General features: G+C 42.7%; 1 pseudogene; it reads left to right on the forward strand.

The window, feature by feature from the left end:
- Nucleotides 1-1,147: 1,147 nt before the first annotated feature.
- Nucleotides 1,148-17,981, forward strand: LOC117140760 (annotated as a pseudogene).
- The last annotated feature ends 246 nt before the right edge of the window (nucleotides 17,982-18,227 follow it).

An 18,227-nucleotide genomic window follows, 5' to 3' on the forward strand; every position in this document is an offset into this window, starting at 1 on the left:
CTCCACGGGGGCTTTTGAGCTCCCAGGGACATTTGGGATAACATGCGAACACGGCATATTTGCTGGGATACAAAACGCCAAACGCTGTCTTCCAACCACTCAGCCACTAGGTAATGAATGGATGCGCATGCATGACATGGATGCAATTTTCGACAAAGAGCCGGCTAGGCCCCTTTCTGGGCACCCCTGATTATCTCGTGTTCTGCGCAGCCATATCCCAGGCCCCAAAACCCCACCCCCTGGACCACCTAGCTAATGCACATGTGTGCGGGGGTTCGAGTACACTTAGAATATCAAATTAAATGAATTTTGAAACAAAGAACTGGTAAAAGCAGCTTCTAGTAGCTATTAAAGGTCAGTTTAAACTAGTGGATACCCATGCTAAACTTTACATATCTATCTCCACTTAAGAAGAGATTCATATAAATACTTCAAATGAAATGTTTTAGCTAATTACTAAGATAATTCGATAAATAATAAAATACTACCTTAACTTCTCAAATTTAATTTGAAATTTATATGTAATAATCATTTATTTCCAGTGCACCAAAATCCACCGAAAGCTGTCTAGTTTTCGGATCGCTTGTGGCCTTTTTGGAGTCCTTGAACGGGAATTGCTCTGCCTTTGATCAGCAGCGAGTTAATTGGCTATTTTGACCGGCTGCATGGTTTTTCTAAATTGGATCACAGGTATGATAAAGAAGCATAAACAGTCGCCACCCACCAAAACACCACCCACCACCGCCCACTGGCCATGCGAATATGCCACCCACCCACCACCCCCCTTGTTTTTTTCGACCATGTGTACTAATTAAAAGCTGGGCAAATTCGTAACCTAAAAATACCAAGGCTGCCTGCCGTAGCATTTTGGCCATATATCTCGCGGAATCCAAGGAGGCGGAGCATTTTCCACTTTCCATGTTCCAGTTGCAACCACCGCCCACCGCCCGCCGCCCACCTGGAAAGAGCAGTGCCGCCCGCGAATATGCAACCGTCTCACTTGCACCGCAGGAGAAAAACCCGTTTTCCACGGCACATGCGCAACTTTCGAACCCCCGCTCTGGCTGGCGCTCTGCGCCGCTCTCTCTCTCTCTCTCTCTGTTTTGCAACCGAGTGCGGCGCTTTTGGCCAAAAGCGAACATGCAACACACAACTAGTATGCGCTCGAACTCGGTAATGCGCACATCATGGGCGAGAGTGGGCGCGCAAGGCCGAACGAACAAACAGGTTGTGTGCCACTGGGCGGTGGGTGGTGGGCGGCATTTGGAGGTGGAGGTGGAGGTATTAGCTGGAGGTGGGTGCGTTTGTGGCAAATACCCGAAAGTTGTGAATAACCCAAAAGTGCGTGCCCCTGATTGGACCAAGGTGGGGAGCACCATATCAGCCAGATCAACGATTCCACACGGCGTAAACAAACACAAACACACAAAGTTTACTGTCACGTGCTTGTCAACAACGTCTTGGCGTTTTATAACGCAACGCCCTGACCCCGGACACGATGAAGCTTTACAAGTGACCCCCGGTTCCTCGTGGACTTTGCACCCGGCCAACGGCAACTACTACCGCCACTAACTGGGCTGAATTGAACCCAGGTCCCACAGCGCAACCATGTGAGTATTGTTTACTACAATTGCGTGATACGTTCGGCATAAGAAAGTAAAACAATCAAGGTGGTAAAGTTTAACTAGAGGATTTTATTTATACAGTAAATCTTTAAATATTTATAACACAACATTGTAGTCTAGTGAAGGTATTACATGTTATTATGATATCTAGATCAAAAAGCAGACACCAATAATTCTTTAAGGTTTTAAAGCCACCTTCTGAATTTAATTATACATACTTAACTTATCATATTGATAGTACTAGAATAGATACCATGCAATGGAATGGAACTTTAATATCGATTGTGACATTTAATTATATCTAGCTAGTTCATGACTAGATAAAATTCAGATATCAGATAAATCAGATAAAGCGCTACCAGATATATGAGTGGCTATAATTACGCTGATCAATTGATTGGCCAGTTGGTTAAGGTGGCAAAACTATAATTTTCCAAGATTATTTCTTAAAAAAAAGGTATAATTTAAAAAAAAGTATAAATACAGATACTTAGAAATCAATCAGGCTTGAATAATAACTCAAAAAACATGTGTCATAGATTTCTTATACGTATATAGTTGTCTTTATTCATATTTCGCTATTTAACTAATGCTTACATGAACTGAAATCTTTAAGTATTTATTTAAAGTAAAAGTTATGAAGGAGGGGTTTCTGAGCCAGAATCGCATCTTAAAACTTAAGAGTTTGGTAGCCAAAACTCCTGAATTCTTTCAATCCAAGGTGCTGGACCAAATTTTCATTAATTTCGCCGCGGCGCGCAAAAAAATGACTTGCGAAATGCAATGCGTTTAAAAAATGCCCGGTGGCAGCGCGAAAGAGTTTTCTCCTGGGCTTGTTATTTATGTTTTTTATTCGTATGATGAAAAGCCACGCAACTATGTATAGTAGTAGTACGTCGCGTGTCTGCGACCATAAACAGAAATTGTTTCGCAAAACGCCTCCGTCGCTTTTGCGGGCACCACATCGCCGCATCGACATTGCAAAATAAACCTGCAAAGCGAGAGAAACAAAAAATTATCATGGGCTAAATAATCGTATTCATAAATATGCTTTTCCATTTTCCCCATACCAAAACGTACAGTATGTATATGTATGTACCATACTCCCTTTGGCCTAGGCAGCTATTCATCAGCGCATCATGTTTAAGCCTTCGTGGCGTCGATGATACCAACCGATAAGAGGCCAATTTCGCAATTGCGGCGCTGGAATTTTTAATTAGTTGAAGAAAGCAGCCGCAGCCGGCTGTTTTAGCTGTTTTAGGCCAGTTCGGCCTCGCTCTTGTTATGGCCAAAAGGCGGAGAACCAGTCGAGAACCAAGTTATATGTATGTATATGCTACGAGGCGCACACGAAACGCAGGCCAAATTTGCATAGCACTTTTGTTTCACTTTGATGGTCCGAGGACGGTCATCGTAAAGTGTATTAAACTAAAGTATGTGTTAAGTGCACATGTCACAGGTCAAATTCACTAGTGTTATGATTTATCGGTTTTTGAATTTCCGAGGGGATCTGAAATTAAAACGTTTAGATTGGGGTTGAAAACTACTTAAAATACTAGGGAGTATATATAATCTGTACTAGTTACTATTCACTCTCTTAATTTTCTCAATTTAATTTAGGACACTAACAGCATATTCTTAAAAAATCTGAAAGCGCAAAATTGTAACTAAATATAATGAATTCGAATAACTTATTTTTATTAATTCAACTTTCCAAATGTAATTGCAAAAATGTATAAAATATACCTATTAATTTAAGCTCATTAAGTTTAATTGGAATAAATAGATTAAAGAATTTTTTCATGAATCTCCGCATTTGCATTATTTTCGACTCGAGAAATATAATTAGAGTCGAAAAAGGCGAACATGCAACAATTATATTTAAATCGTCTCACTATTTTCCGCTAAAACCATGCATACTACAGCTAGTACAGCCAACTTAATTAACAGTTTTGTTTAGTCTTTGTGTCCAAAAGTATTTTGTTTCCGATCGCGAATAAGTATGAGTACGAATTGTTCGTGCTCATACACTCGTAACTAACCGACTGGCTAGACTTTTTGTGTGTGCGGTTTGGAAAAATTGGCGGTCGCCAGCGGAGTATGGAATAATTAAAAACAATTCAATTCGCAATTTGCACCATAATAAAATGAATTACATATTCATTTATGCAGAATATAACCGCTAAACTGCAACTGCAACAGCAACACCGTAGAAATGAGACGGCCACTTGGCCACATCCACATCCACATGCAACCGGATTGCACTTGGGTGCAGTGGAGCAAGAAGTTGGACCTACACGAAGGGTCGTTGCTATCGTGGCTTTGGTCTGTGGGAATTGCCATACCTTATGTATAGCTTAGGCACTCGATTGATTGCTCCAGAAATGGGTAATACATTTTGGGCATCGACAGTGCCAGCAAAATATAGTTAAGTTTAATTCCTAAACACTCGCTTGACACGCTCGTGGTGCAAAAATTCCCGGGTTTTGGGTCAATTTCCACATTTCGGTGCAAACGTGAATATTCATCGTGCCTAGGAACGTCTAGGAACGAGTCTACTTTGTTCGCATGCAACTATGTATTTCTCGCGTTCGACTAAATTAGAATTTGTTTCATTTGATGGTAGACTGAATTCAACGCCTCTGCCTACCAGCCAACCAACCATTCACCCATATGAGTGCGATATGAATACTTATATGAATACTTTATTTCGATGCAGAGCAGCGCTGCACGCACATTTCTTCGGGTAGCCTTGTTATGTGTGTAAATTATTGCGAAATATTGCTAATTTTCTTTTCTAAACAAACATATTTTATTAATGCTTTCAGCCCATTCTCACCATAAAAAGTGGAATTTGTTTTTGAATGAGAATAGAGGCAACGTAAAATCACTGGTTTTGCTTATTGTTATAATTACTTCTGTGATTAATATGTTATGCTCCTAATTCGCAACTAGAAAACGCCTTCACTACTTTGCAATGAATAGTAAATTTAGCTATTGCCCATACAAAAGATTTATTTGTTTTCGCGAACAATAAATTAATATGACTGACTGCTTTGGGACACATTTTTATCAGATCATTTCCGAACAATTTAACTACTCATAAATCTAGAATTGTTGAGTGGACCAGCTGAGACTGGGCAGTAAAATCGTCCAGCTATGAAAAGACCAACAACTAGCAGACGGGGAAACGAACGGGTTTGGTTTATGGCTTTTAGGGGTCGCATTTAGCGGGAGCCACTTGTACAGTGAGTGTTTAGCGTTCGTGCTGGCGATTAAGCTGTTCATTCGCTTGGCACGCTTTGTTTGGCAACCCCTTTGGCTGTCATTAAAAAATACCAGCCTCCAATTGCAGGAAGTAGTGAAATTTTTTCGACACAAATTCTTATATAATGTCTTTATTATCATCCCTAGACGTTGAACTTCATAGGGGTGACAATTCTCAAGTAGAAATGAAACTTTACTTTAAAGTATAACTTCCTTGCATCTAAATTTTAAAACCCAACAATTAGATTTAAGACATATATCTTAAAGGGTAAAAAGGTAAAGATACATATGTGAATGAATAATAACTTGAAGTTAGTTGACAATATTATTTTCTTAAAAAATAATAAGTTTAACATAGATTTGAGTGCTAGTTTCTGACCTATGTACTCATCAATTTAAGTTTAAATTGAATTACCCGAAAGTGATTGTTTAAATTCCTTAAATTTCCTGCTTTAAAATGTCGATTATTTGCGAATATTCCGTTTAACACCCCGATGGCTGATGTCTGCATGATGTCCATGGAGCAGGTGGACTGGGCGAAGTGGAGATTTGGGATGTGGATCCGCAAGGGTCTGCTGCCTGTGGATGAGGAACGGTAGAGTTTGTAAAAAAATGTGAGTGCTTTCATTGATGTTGGTTTATCGGAGGTGGCATTCCCCGGTTTTTTACATTGTATCCTGCCCATGAAGTCCAACCTTTTATTTAAATGTTAACAATAAAAATGAATTTGCATTTATTGATTTTCGGCCAGGAGTGTTGAGCTGTGGAGGTGACACTTTAAAAAGGGGTCATATCCATATCCACGTTGTGAATCAGTTGCTGGCTTTCACTTTGATTTTTTCACCTCAGCATAGAGCGAAGTAGATAGCATTTTTTTGCGAATAGACTGGACCGGCTTTAATAAGCCAGTTAGATACGCCATTATTGCCTTCAAGTTGGCCAAAATGAAGGGGGCCCACAGACATACATACGTTACAAAATGAGAGAGCAGGAGCCATAGATCCTGCAGTAGCCGTTTGTTAAGCCTTTGTCTAGCAGCCATTTTAAGTGCCATAAAAAACTCGAAAAGTTGTAGGAACAATGTAGACAGCGTGTTTTCATTTTATGCGAATTAAGCTGCCACTTGAACAACTTTCCTTCCACCAGCGACTCGACTCCACTGGACCGCCGAGACCGACAACGACAACAACAATGCCAAACGACAACGCCAAACGAGAACGACAACGAGAACGACAACGTCGACGACGACGACGACGTCACTGACAACGTGCAACGGTGGAAGTCCAAGAACAACACACAGGAGGCACATCCACATGAGTGTTAGTCACACATGATTGTTCATATGTGGATGGTATAGAGATATGTTGATATAAGGAGTACGGATTTTTAATGAATTAAAGACAATGGTATCGTACCATATATACGATAATATATATATTAAAATATTGTTATGATAGATACTTTAATTCAAACGTAAGAACTTTATCAGAAAATAGCTCTAAAACTATACTTTAAACATGAGTTCATATTGAATTTTATTAACTTACAATTATATCATTTTTAAAATCCATATAATTTCTAAACAAAATTTAAAGAAACTTATATAATTTCATTCTGCACTTTCATCCCTGAATGACCATAAATATTCTACCCTCACGATCATGCCGAATTTCGCTAAAATCGAAAAAACTTTGCAGCATACTTTTAGGACGATGCCAGGACACGGCCTGCCGGCATTTCCTACAGGGCACGAAGGACATCCCCATCGCCATCCTCGTGCACATCCACATCCACATCCTCGCCTACATCGAATGAGAGCGCCCACAAGGGATACAGTTGTTAACGTGGCCAAGGAGCAGCGACGGCGGGGACAAAAACACAAACATGGTTCCCGCAGGACGCTTGCAGTTGAAGGAGCAGAGCACTTTATGTGCATATAATGTCCGCTCTCACCCAGAGCACACACCCACACCCACACTCACCCACACACACACACACGCGGAGAGGCAGGACCCTTTGAGCACGGTGTCGGCCAAGTTGCGGGGAATTGTTAATATTGTCTGGGCCTGTAAGCAGCATTTACATGCTGGCCGACACCACGTACTACATACGTCCTGGCTGATGGACGGTCTCCGGGATACGGAATCCTTTCCGTGCGGATGATGCCCCGGCTTTAAGTAGGCCCGCCTGGTAGCAGACATTGTTTTAAAAATATGTACATCCTTGCATTTTGCAGATGTTGAATTAACCGACGATGCCCGACAGTTTTCATTAGAAAATGGAGGATGGACAAAGTGCCGGAGTTGCCGGGTGAGTATTTGCCCATGTGGGAAGCATAGACCCTGATTACATAGCCTGGGTTATTTTGCATTAATAAGGGAAACTAAAAATTGGGGATGTGGATGAAGTGGGCTCCTAAAGTTGGGCTCTTTTGATAGTAATAAGAAAAGGATTTTTTTAAAGACTGCAGCATTAACTATTGAAGTAACAAATTTAAAGCAGATGTTTTATGCAGATACAATACCCTAGAAATCAATTGAATAGCTTCTAATAATCCCGTCAAGTTAATGGTCTCAAATCTCAGCCTTCAAGTGCTCATTTGAATCCACTTTAAAGGATAACTCCTTCGATATATTCCAAGGCAGGCGACTCCACACTCCAGTAATCGATTGGACACGGCTTGCCAGCCGGATTTCGTCCTCGAATAAAAAATAATGATGCGAGAGTAAATGAGATGCTATTCAATTCAAATGGCGTGGGTTGCATGTGAAATGGCACGCACATGCGAAGGTGCGCCCCATACCTGTAATACCCCTTATTCCATATCCACATCCAGATCCAAATCCATATCTATGTGGATACGGTGGGGCATTAGTGAGTGTGTGTACATTGATGCATGGTGTATGTATATAGGAGGAGTGTGGTATTCCCGATTCCAGAAAGTGACACACATGGATAGCTCGCTCATTTACCGCCTACTGTCGCCGCTGGCTGTCGGGAGTCATTCGTCAGTCAATCCGTCGCTGCTCGCTGGATTCCCGTAACCCCATCCCACGTCCCGGTACCGCTCCACTCCGTCCGGATGGGTATGTGCCCAAAACCAGCGCACATTCGTCAGAATTTGCATTTCAATTCGAATGTCAGGATGACGGAGCGTCGAATTTGGGTGGCGTTGCCATCGGAATGAAAATAAATCACGCTGCTTTACCGCATAGGCAACTGGGGAAATGGGAGATGGCAGATGGTAGGTGGGCTACATGGTATATATGTGGAGATGGATGCTGGATTCTGCGGAATGGGAACGCACCACAAGAGCAAAACAGAGCCACCATTAAACCAAAACAGAGCCTGGGGCGTTCGTTTTGGGGGTGGAACTCATTTATTCGCATTTTTCGCCCGGCTTTTTTGCTGCTCTTTTTGCAAATGCGAAAATGAATGTGGAAACTTTTCCGCCATCATTTTGAGTGATGTCAATTAGATTGATTTGATCAGCGAAAATATGTGATTTATCAGACAGCAACAGCGGCTGGGCGGCCCCAGGACATTCGTCTCATCGCCCCCCAAATCTGCAAATCTCTATTCCTGGTGGCCAAATCCGGACCACGGTGCGTATGAATATCTAATGCGGCACCACACGTACGCAATCCGCTTCATCACTTGTCCGTTCGTTCATCTACTTCATCAATCAGTCATCTAACTAGTTCTGGCATCCTGCTCCATTTAGTCGGGATTTAGTTGGCCACACGGATCTTTAAGGGAAGGTATTTGTGTAAACTCATCTGTATTTAAAGATTTTCATGGTCATTTATTTCGTTCTATCTTGGATGTTTTCATGAGTCGTTTGGAAATTTAAGAACTTTAAGTTCGTTTTGTTCAAGCAATGTGACTGTTTTGAAATTATATTATGGCTCATATTCTATTTAAACAATATATGTATATTCTTTTCAGTTTCATTTTAGCATGAGACTTTGTAAAACTATAAGATTTTCTTGAAACTTTTACTTTTTAATGGGTCACTCGCTATTTTAATAAACTTTGCGCAGTGAAAAGCAAACTATTCCTCCTTTTTTATCTACAATCTAGGCCTCTTTAAGATAAATCTTTAAAGTATAAGCTTGCAAATGTTTATATCGATAGAGTTAACTTTTACTTAGCTCGTTTAACCACAATTACTCTTCGTTTGGTGATTTTACCCCCAAGAAAACCTCAAAATTAGCTGGGCTAACCCCACATCAATCGAAATAACTCGTGTAGTCGCCGGTGTTGCAAGTTATAACGACCATAATGAGGGATATTTGATTAGCCGCTTTCCACGCGCTGTGGCAATATGGTATAATATAATAACGTATCCGGCTGGCGAATCACTGGGGCACACACACACACACAAGCGGCACGTTACTTGCAACGCCTACGATATTAATAAACCATTGGGCGAAGCACTTGCGGCGCCGCACAAAGCAAATAAAATAAATCAAATCGGAGCAAAGAAAGCAGGCAAATCGCAATCGGGGGGAAAAACAAAGGGGAGTAGTCCCCCTGTTTTATTTGCTTTTTTCTATTTAGGCAGCCAAAATTTATGCACGCTCTTTGCCCGGCCGCTCCCACGCAATGATTCCAAGTTTTCCGGGGGATCGGAAAACGGAAAACGGAAGACGGGGGATTGGGGATCTAGAGCTGGTCCTGCGGTTTTTGGGCTCTGCCTTTATTTTTTTCGAGGGGTGGCTACATGTGTCAATAACTCATTTTCAAATGGGAATAACATCGAATAAAATTCGCGCTTCCACTGGGCTCCTTCTTTTTGTTTTTTTTTTATATTCCAACTGCCACCGTGTGGCATGTGTGTGTGTGTCAACCCATTTATTCTAGTGTGTGGGCCGTGGTTTGGGCCACGGCCCCTTTGACTGATGAAATATCGTGACAAGCAGTATAAAAGCTATTAAAGTCGAGTGTAGATGGCGCTACTTGAATTTGTCAAAATGTCTTTTTACGCGCAGCCGGCGCACACAAATCCAATACAACACGCCTATGGAAAAAGTCGCCCCGGCGGCCGCGAAAACCCAATGCCGAATGCCTCCCACCCATAAGTGGAACCACCCACCACCCACTCAAACACATACGTCATGGGAACGGGTGAAACTTTGATTGATGCCGTTGTGTCACGCAGGCGCGCATGTGGCTAATGGGCGGTCGCCGGCCCTAAAAAACATTCGATTTTTTTGTGGGGGAAGGGGCATGGGGTAAGGGGTGAGGGGATACGGGTTGGGGGAAGAGCCTGCAAATCAATTGAGTGATGTTGCCAATTTGGGCATGGCTCGTTTGGGCCACAGATTCGGTGAGCTATCTTAATCGAGACCAAGTTGCGGGTTTTAATGCAGTTGCAAACGCCAGAACGAGTTAGCTTGGTCAGCTTGAAGGAAGTGCACTTAAAGAAAAAACTGATACTGAAAAAACATATGATGTTCAACATATGATGTTCAAGTTCAAGTTCAAATGTATCATATCATATTTTAGATTTTATATATTATTTTAGGCTTGATAATAAGAGTAAATGAATGCTGTCTCACCCAAATTAAAAATCGTGTATAGATTATTGAATAATAAATTAAGCTTGTGGCGCTAGTTTGGCAAATAAATAAATAATACATATTTTTTGTGAAAAACTTACTAAGGAAAGTTCAAAGAGAAAACATCGAAAGTAAAGCTATATTATACATTTATTCAATATAAATTCGGCTTTAAATAAAGTGCACCTCTAGTTGACTTAAGATCTGAAGTTATTGAGATTCTTAAATTTGAAAGAATAAGTAAACTATAGATTTTCGCCAAGTGTAGTGCCCCGCTGTTGTGCAAGTGGCGTCCACAAATAAACGCGCGCCCCAAATGCATCAAAGTAACGAGCTCAAGCTGCGAGGAGCAGCTTGTCCTGGTCGCAAGGAGAGCGGGAGTATCCACATTCACATCCACATCCACATCCTCATCCAGTCAAATGCCCTACAAGCGACTGGCGCCTGCAGTTGTGATATATGAAATTAACTTAATAAACCAGTGAAATATCGCCGGTGAATGTAACGCGATTCGCAGGAGGCGATCAGCGGGCGCTAGGCGACTTGCTGCGCCTCCATAAATTGTGGCACATTGGGGGTCATCCAGCTGCAGCGACTGCGACTGAGAGATGTGGCACGCCGCAACACCTGAGGTGTCCACTGGCTTATATTAGTCACATATCGTGTGGGGAGTTTGCAATGCAACAATGAATGCGAGATGCTAATTAGGGAGATTCTTAAACGAATGGGTTGACTAAAGTACAGATTAGCTTAAAAAAATCTTTTGAAGTTAAAGTATGTTTCTTAAGATCTTTATGCGTAAATTCCTCAAGCACTTTAAAGTTAAAGTTTAATAGAGAAGTTCTTACCATTAACCCTTTTTGATTACAATTTTTAGCTGTCTTCATTCGAAATTCCTCCGGGAGTTAAAGCTGTCGAATTGCATTCGAAGGATCCCGAAAACTCGATTGTGGGGGCTTCTATGGTCACCACAAGAGTGTGTGCTCCCTATGATGGCGATGGTGATGGTGGTGATGATGACGATGATGATGATGGTGGCATTGTGCGCCATTGTTCACTGGAGCCCCATTGTCTGAGCTAAATTAAGCAAACTTTGCATGGGTGCCGTGCATAGTTTCGTCCCAAATCAATTCACCCGGAGTCGAGAACGCTCTGCCCACCTTATCGCCGTGCTCCACTCCGTGCTCATCCCGCCCTGCTCCGAAAATAGCAGAAGGATTTCCCCCAAAAACTCCCACCAGATATGAACACCCTTACGGCCTTAACTTTTCACTGGGCCATAAGCCGTTCGCACCGAGCAGAACGCAATAAATTACGTTAAAGACGCCAGACCCAGACCCAGACCCAAATCCACATCCAGATCCAGAAATTTGCATTCCACATTCGAGTAGTAGTGGGTGGGTAGTAGCCACCCCTTCGGAAAACCGGCACACGCATCATCATAATTAATAAGAGACAATTTGACAATGGCCCTTTAGCGTTAACAGCGATATTACTTTCAGCAGCGAAGTGAGCAGCCGCCGGAAAGCACGCACACACACCCAAAAACACACACACACTCACCATCGCCGGATGGAACACACCCCCTTGCCATTTTGCGCCAAATTAAATTCAACCTCAATTGAGGGGTTAATTTCTATCAGCAGGCAAACAAAAACCAAAACAAAAACAAAAACGCCCAGCCCGCAGACGCTACGTGGGGTGGTCCTTGAAAAAGGGGGGAGTTGATGGGCGGCTGGGTGGCTGGGCGGTTAGGGGGATGTTTGGGTGGTTTCCTAGATCGCCCCATTATCTGCATCGAGTTCCACATAGAAAATCATTACGGCATTCGCACCATGAGACGTATTCAATTTGAGTGTCGTTGAGCTCTTTATTACGTTAGTGTGAAAGTCGAGTGCACCGAAAGCCTGTTTGTGCACTGAGAGAAATGTTAGTGGGATTTAAAACGGGGATATTAAAACATATTTAAAATTGAAATTACATACAAAGGCAGTCAGCTTTACAAATATAATATAATATTAAAATAATCCTTTAAAAAGTGCGAATAGGTATATATTTCTAAGATAATTCTCGAGAAAGTATATATTTTTTATTAGTAGTAGTTTTCTATTTAATTTAATATTTTGATAAGTTTTTTCGGCTTTACTTTATAGTGTAATTTCTTGCGTACATTGCATTTTTTGTGATTTAATTTTTTCTTAAATGAAAAGTGATATAAACTGCATCTAAATTCAATATTATGTATAATGCCTATAGCTTTTGGCTTAATTGAACAACTTGTGATTTTGTGCCGTGTATCGTCCTGTGGCATCGCATCCCCGGGCACCACCGCCTGCCCCGCCCCTTCAGCGCCTTTGGCATTCATTCACGGTGCGTAAGTCAGAGCAACAACAATAACAAAGCCGGGGCGTCTGGTGGAGGAAGTGGAAGTAAATTGAAAGCATGCTGCGCGGCCAAAAGCGGCCACTGCTGCCACTTCTGCCACTCCCCATCCCGTGCCTCATCCACTGGCACTGCCACTTCTCCCATGACCCTAACCCTTCAATTCAGTGCCACGAAATCCATTAGCAGGCAGCGTGCGGCGAGGAGAAAAAGCCAAGAGGCAAAAGCCCAGAGCTGAGCATCGGCAAACGGTGACCATGAGGCTTTTATGCACGGAGCGTCCTGGCTCGCTTTCGGTTAACCATGGGCATGCCACCTCCATGCCCGTACACTCCCTGGCTTTCAATCTCGACGAGACTCATAAACATATGCGCCTCACGTCGTTTGGCGTGAATTTAATGTGGCGGCGACGGTGGAGTAGACGACACCCCACAGCCGAAGGACCCCCACCAACCGGCTTCATAGTCGACAGACGGTTAGCCGTTCTTTGATGAGGTTACTGACTTTGGCGAATTAACTCCCACTGTAGCCGAAGCTATACACAGCCAGTTCCTGGGGTCGCTGGCGAACCGGAAACCACTGCATTTTGTTGGCCCAAAACCGGGGTGGCACGCTTCAACGCCTCGGAAAATCTCAGGGGACACTTTAGCAGTACAATGCAGCATTTAGATAAACCGAGACTTTAGAGCCCTTTCGATTTGGCCGGAATAAATGCTGAAATGCTGAAACGCTGCGGATGTGAGACTGGGCAGATGGAAATCAATCCTTCTTCGCGGGGGTGCGTCCGTGTAGCCAGGATTGGTTAAATAGTACTTCAAGGGGAGTTTGTATTCCACATTTAATTGAAATTAATAGATGCTGCAGTGATGCTGAGAGAAGGGAAAACACAATTAGGAAGTGTATTAATGGCTGAATGGTTTTTCTAGCATTTATATAAACTTGTACAGGAAGAAGCTAATGAAACTAATGCATACGATATAATATGCATACTGTAGTAAAAATAAGGTTGGCATCTTCTAGAACTTATGAATTTAAGACCCTAAACACTTGAAAAGTTAAATCCTTAATTCCGAATGTGAGTATAATCTCTTCAAAGTGGCAGTCCTTATGAATCCGATGAATACACATCATAAATACTGTATATTCAGTACAATAACTTATGGTACATCACTGCACCTCCAATCGAATTAATCAGTATAATGCCCCTCACTGCCGCAGGAGTAACTTAGTCAGCATATGCCACTAAGCTTGCTGTTCCTTTGGCCACATTTCACCGGATTCCGGCCCGCCGATCTAATCAAACAATCAAACAGAAATAATCGGGCATATCAAAGACCCACTACAAGTGCCCCGAAATCCAATTGGGACGACTGGCTGCCATAAATTTTATTTATTTATGTGTGCACCGTTTTGTTTTCCGCTCTGTTTTCTGCCCTGCGAATGAACTTGGGTATGGGAATGGATATGGGTATGGGAACGGGTAGTATCGTATAGTATATCGGGTCGAAAATCGACCATGAATATCAATGGGGGAATTGTGCGTCATCGGCACGCGCCGCTTCATGCGATACTTGCCTCCAATCTTGGCCCAAACGCTCGTCCTTCGGTGGGAAAAAGGGGGTGGGATTTTGGGCTTTTTTTCCCGTTTTGGGTGGGCCACTGATATTGTTTTTATCAGGCAGGCGAGGGACTGAAGACCTGGCCGCGGGCCTTAAGCACTTGTGCTCCTGATGCGTATTTAATTTTATTTTATTTGGGATTTCTCTTCCACCGAAGGGGAAGTAAATCACGGCAGTCTTGGTATTTTCACCAAATCGGGATGGTCCCCTTTTTTGGGGTGGTCGCTCCGGATGGACCAGGATACCCTGATATATCGATACTCTAAACATATGTGTGCAGATGTGTGTTTTTTGCCGGCTTACACTTGTCTCGCATCGAAGAAAATCGACTGCGAAAATGTGACATCGAGTGCTGAGTGTTGATTGTTCGTCATTGGCACACAAGATAAATGAATGAATGAATGAATGAGTGAGTGAATGAATGAGTGAGTGAGTGAGTATCTACCCTGGGTAGCAGCTGAAGCTTTCGTATTAAATTCATGAAAGTTAAGTGCTTGGTAATTGATGTTATAAAATATTTATGACAGACAGCCCAACATCAGGCAGTTCCCGTTAGCAGTTAGCAGCACTGGAACTGAACAGGTAAACGAGTAAGAGTTTGTGCCTTTTTAAGTCCTTCAGACTGATGGCCAAAGTTAGATTTGGCTCTAATTGACATTAATTATTTAAAAGGACGTCGTGCGAATCCTTCGACCTAAGTGCCGCTCTTTGCCCTGCGGTAAAGCAGTGAGTCTCTAAAAAGCCAGCTATAAATAAGTTGAGCAATTGGAAAAACTCTGCCGTGCTACGTATAAAAAGTTGATAGTACTAAGGGAATTCAAAGCTACTAACTATTCAGTACACTAACAGAATGGAAAACGTTCCAGTTTATTGGGAAGATATGTATCTCAACAAGCAGCGCTTTTATTCTACTAAAGAAGATTGTGTCATTTTCATGTTACATATCTCCAAATATAATCTGATTTTTAAAGCTAAGCTTAAAGTTGTAAAGCTAAATATAAAGCTATATTCAGCCAATTTAAGAATCGAACTTTCATGATTTCTATTTCAGTTCTACAAATCCCAGTGCACTCCATTCATTTCGACACCCTGTCCAGACGAAACTCTGGATTTTGGCTTGGCCCACTTGACCGGGCAAAAACAGTGGACCAACTGATAATGATGCTGTTGGCGACTTTGTGTTTGTTCATGCCGGTAGCCTTGTGCCCAGGTCCTTGGTCCTTGGTCCTCAATCCTTGGTCCATGCAGGGGCTGGCTTTGATGTTTCGCCAGGATGATGAATTATATTTGACATCTATGTGCTTGGGCGGCGGTCCTCCTCCTCCGTCGGTGCTAACATGTGTGTACCCTGCCACATTTGATGCCACTCAAACTACAAAGGTAGGGGAGCAAATACATACGTGTGCATGCGCACCAAAAAACCACCCAGCTATCCATGCACCCACCCACACTCGCGTCTGATGAGAGCCGCACTTGGATATGTTTATTTTACTGTCAAAACATTAAAGTAAACTCCCGCCGATGCCGCCGCACGGGGTTGATTGTTATCAGGGGGCGGTGTCGACAGCGTTGTACCTATGCGAGGGTGGAAAACCGATGGAAGGACCACGCCGGGTACTTCGTCCTCTTGGCCACCTTCGGTTTGACTCCGTAGACAAGTCTATTTGCATATGTTGACGGCATACTCTAACCAGATCCTGGTGGATTTCCTGCTTAACGGCCGTGGCCATCACAACAACCATCCCTGCGCACAGGACCTTCACACATGCGGCCGTGTGTCATGCCTTTTTGACAACTCATAACAATCACTCATCATAAACAAAGTCGGTTTTTATGCGAGAAGATCGTGTGAAAAAAGAAAAGCGAGCTATGTAATAGATGTGGACTGGTACAAATTGCAGGTGTAGTTGCTTCATCTTTGCTTGAGGGAAAATCCCTTTGGCTCAGAAGTTAACGACTTGCCAATTAGTTAATTAGCGAACTCCTGCTGCGTCCTTCGATGTCTTATCCTCTCGTTTCCTTTGGCTAGTCACTCATTTATCTATGCAGGCAGCCCTTTGCGGTCAATTAAAACAATCCGCAAAATAATTGCCAAGAAATTTATTCGCTTCATTAACTTGTTCGCTGCGAAGACAGGCGAGTTAGCCACGAAGTCAGCCATGAAATTAAGTGAAATAATTAAATCTCAATCGGCATCTATTAGATTTGTGTAGCCTTTGGCTTTGGCATTGGCTTTTGGCCACGGCCCTTGTCAGCAGTCGAGGGATGAACACACAAATAAATTTTGGCAGGACGTCTGGGCTAATCTTCACCCAGCAAGGGGTTACCATTTGGCCTTTTGCGATGGGGTTGAATGAAACCATTGCCGAGCGATTCATTCCCCGCGATTCTCGAAAGTGCAACAATCGCTGGGGGTTTTCGCTTTTTCGGACTGACACAACGACCATTTATCACCCACGCAGCATCTTTCATAATCAGGCTGGTCGGCTGGCAAAATGCAAATGACTCAGTCTGTGACTGTGGTGGAGCTGCATATAAAGGACCCGGCCGCGGCTTTTAATTTACAACGTCCTACGTTCTACAGTCCCCCAGTCCTTCGTCCATGTATCTGTATCTGTATCTACATATACGTGCAGTGGGGCTTTCAGCTCTCAGCTCTGAGCCACAGCCGCCATCTTCGCCACAATGCCAGACAAAAGGTCGACACGTTCCCATTCCGACCGACTTAATTAATTTATGCACTCATGGTCGGTCGCCAATGCATCGGGGTCTCTCGGGGATCGGGCAACGGGCATCGGACAACGGGCAACGGGCACCGGGGATTGGGAAATGGGTTTGGGATGGCCAGTTTAGTCGGTCTTCAACCAAAAGGTGGACATCATTTCTCGGTGCCTCTTCGCTTCTTGAAAACCCGCCTAATTTTAAAATTAATGAGCGGCATCTTGATGGCCGATGGCAGCGATAAGCCCCATGATTTTGACCGTTCCAGAGATCCAGAGAGCCCACGTCCCTGCCGCTCGGATCACAGCTTAAGTAAATCACGTGTTTATTGGCACTTCACTTACGACACCGTCACCGGGCCAAAGAATATATATATATATGTATATATATAGGGTCCCAGTTTCAAAAACCCCGAACCAAAACGAAAACGAAAACCAAAATGGCATCACTCCATAGGCCCTGCACTCTATATTGGCCCGGTCCGATCGGCTGGCATCGAGGGAGAACCGAACTGAGCCAACCGACTGACCAACGTCATTAATTAGCTGGCCGTGAAGTGTGGGGAACGAATGGAAAGCGACGTGTTTATTTGCTTTGTATGCCCGTTCAACAGCCCAAATGTATTGGGGCTTCATTTAGGAGTTCTTTTGTTTTCAAATATTTTGCCGCTCGATACAGTGGGGCCTCGCATATGAGAAACATTGTTCAGTTTCCAGAAAACTTTTCTAAATCATAACCGGGTATCATTAAATCATTGGTTTATTACAACTAATGTAAGTTGTACTCTTTCGACTAAAAATGTTCCATTAAAATATTATACATTATTGGCTTAATTATCCAGAATCGTATAGAATCGATTTAAATGAATGAATAACTTTGAAATTATTTGCATTACTATTTTAAATTTAAATATTTAACAGATTTTACCAATTATTTATACGACCATCTTATCAAGACATCGCTGTACGCGGTTCGTTGTGTCATTTATTTTGTTTGACCGGAAACTCTTTATCTTACGGTTAATCTTCTTGATATTTCAGATGTGGAAA

This window comes from Drosophila mauritiana, chromosome 3L (genome assembly GCF_004382145.1).
Source record: "Drosophila mauritiana strain mau12 chromosome 3L, ASM438214v1, whole genome shotgun sequence".
Lineage (NCBI taxonomy): Eukaryota > Metazoa > Arthropoda > Insecta > Diptera > Drosophilidae > Drosophila > Drosophila mauritiana.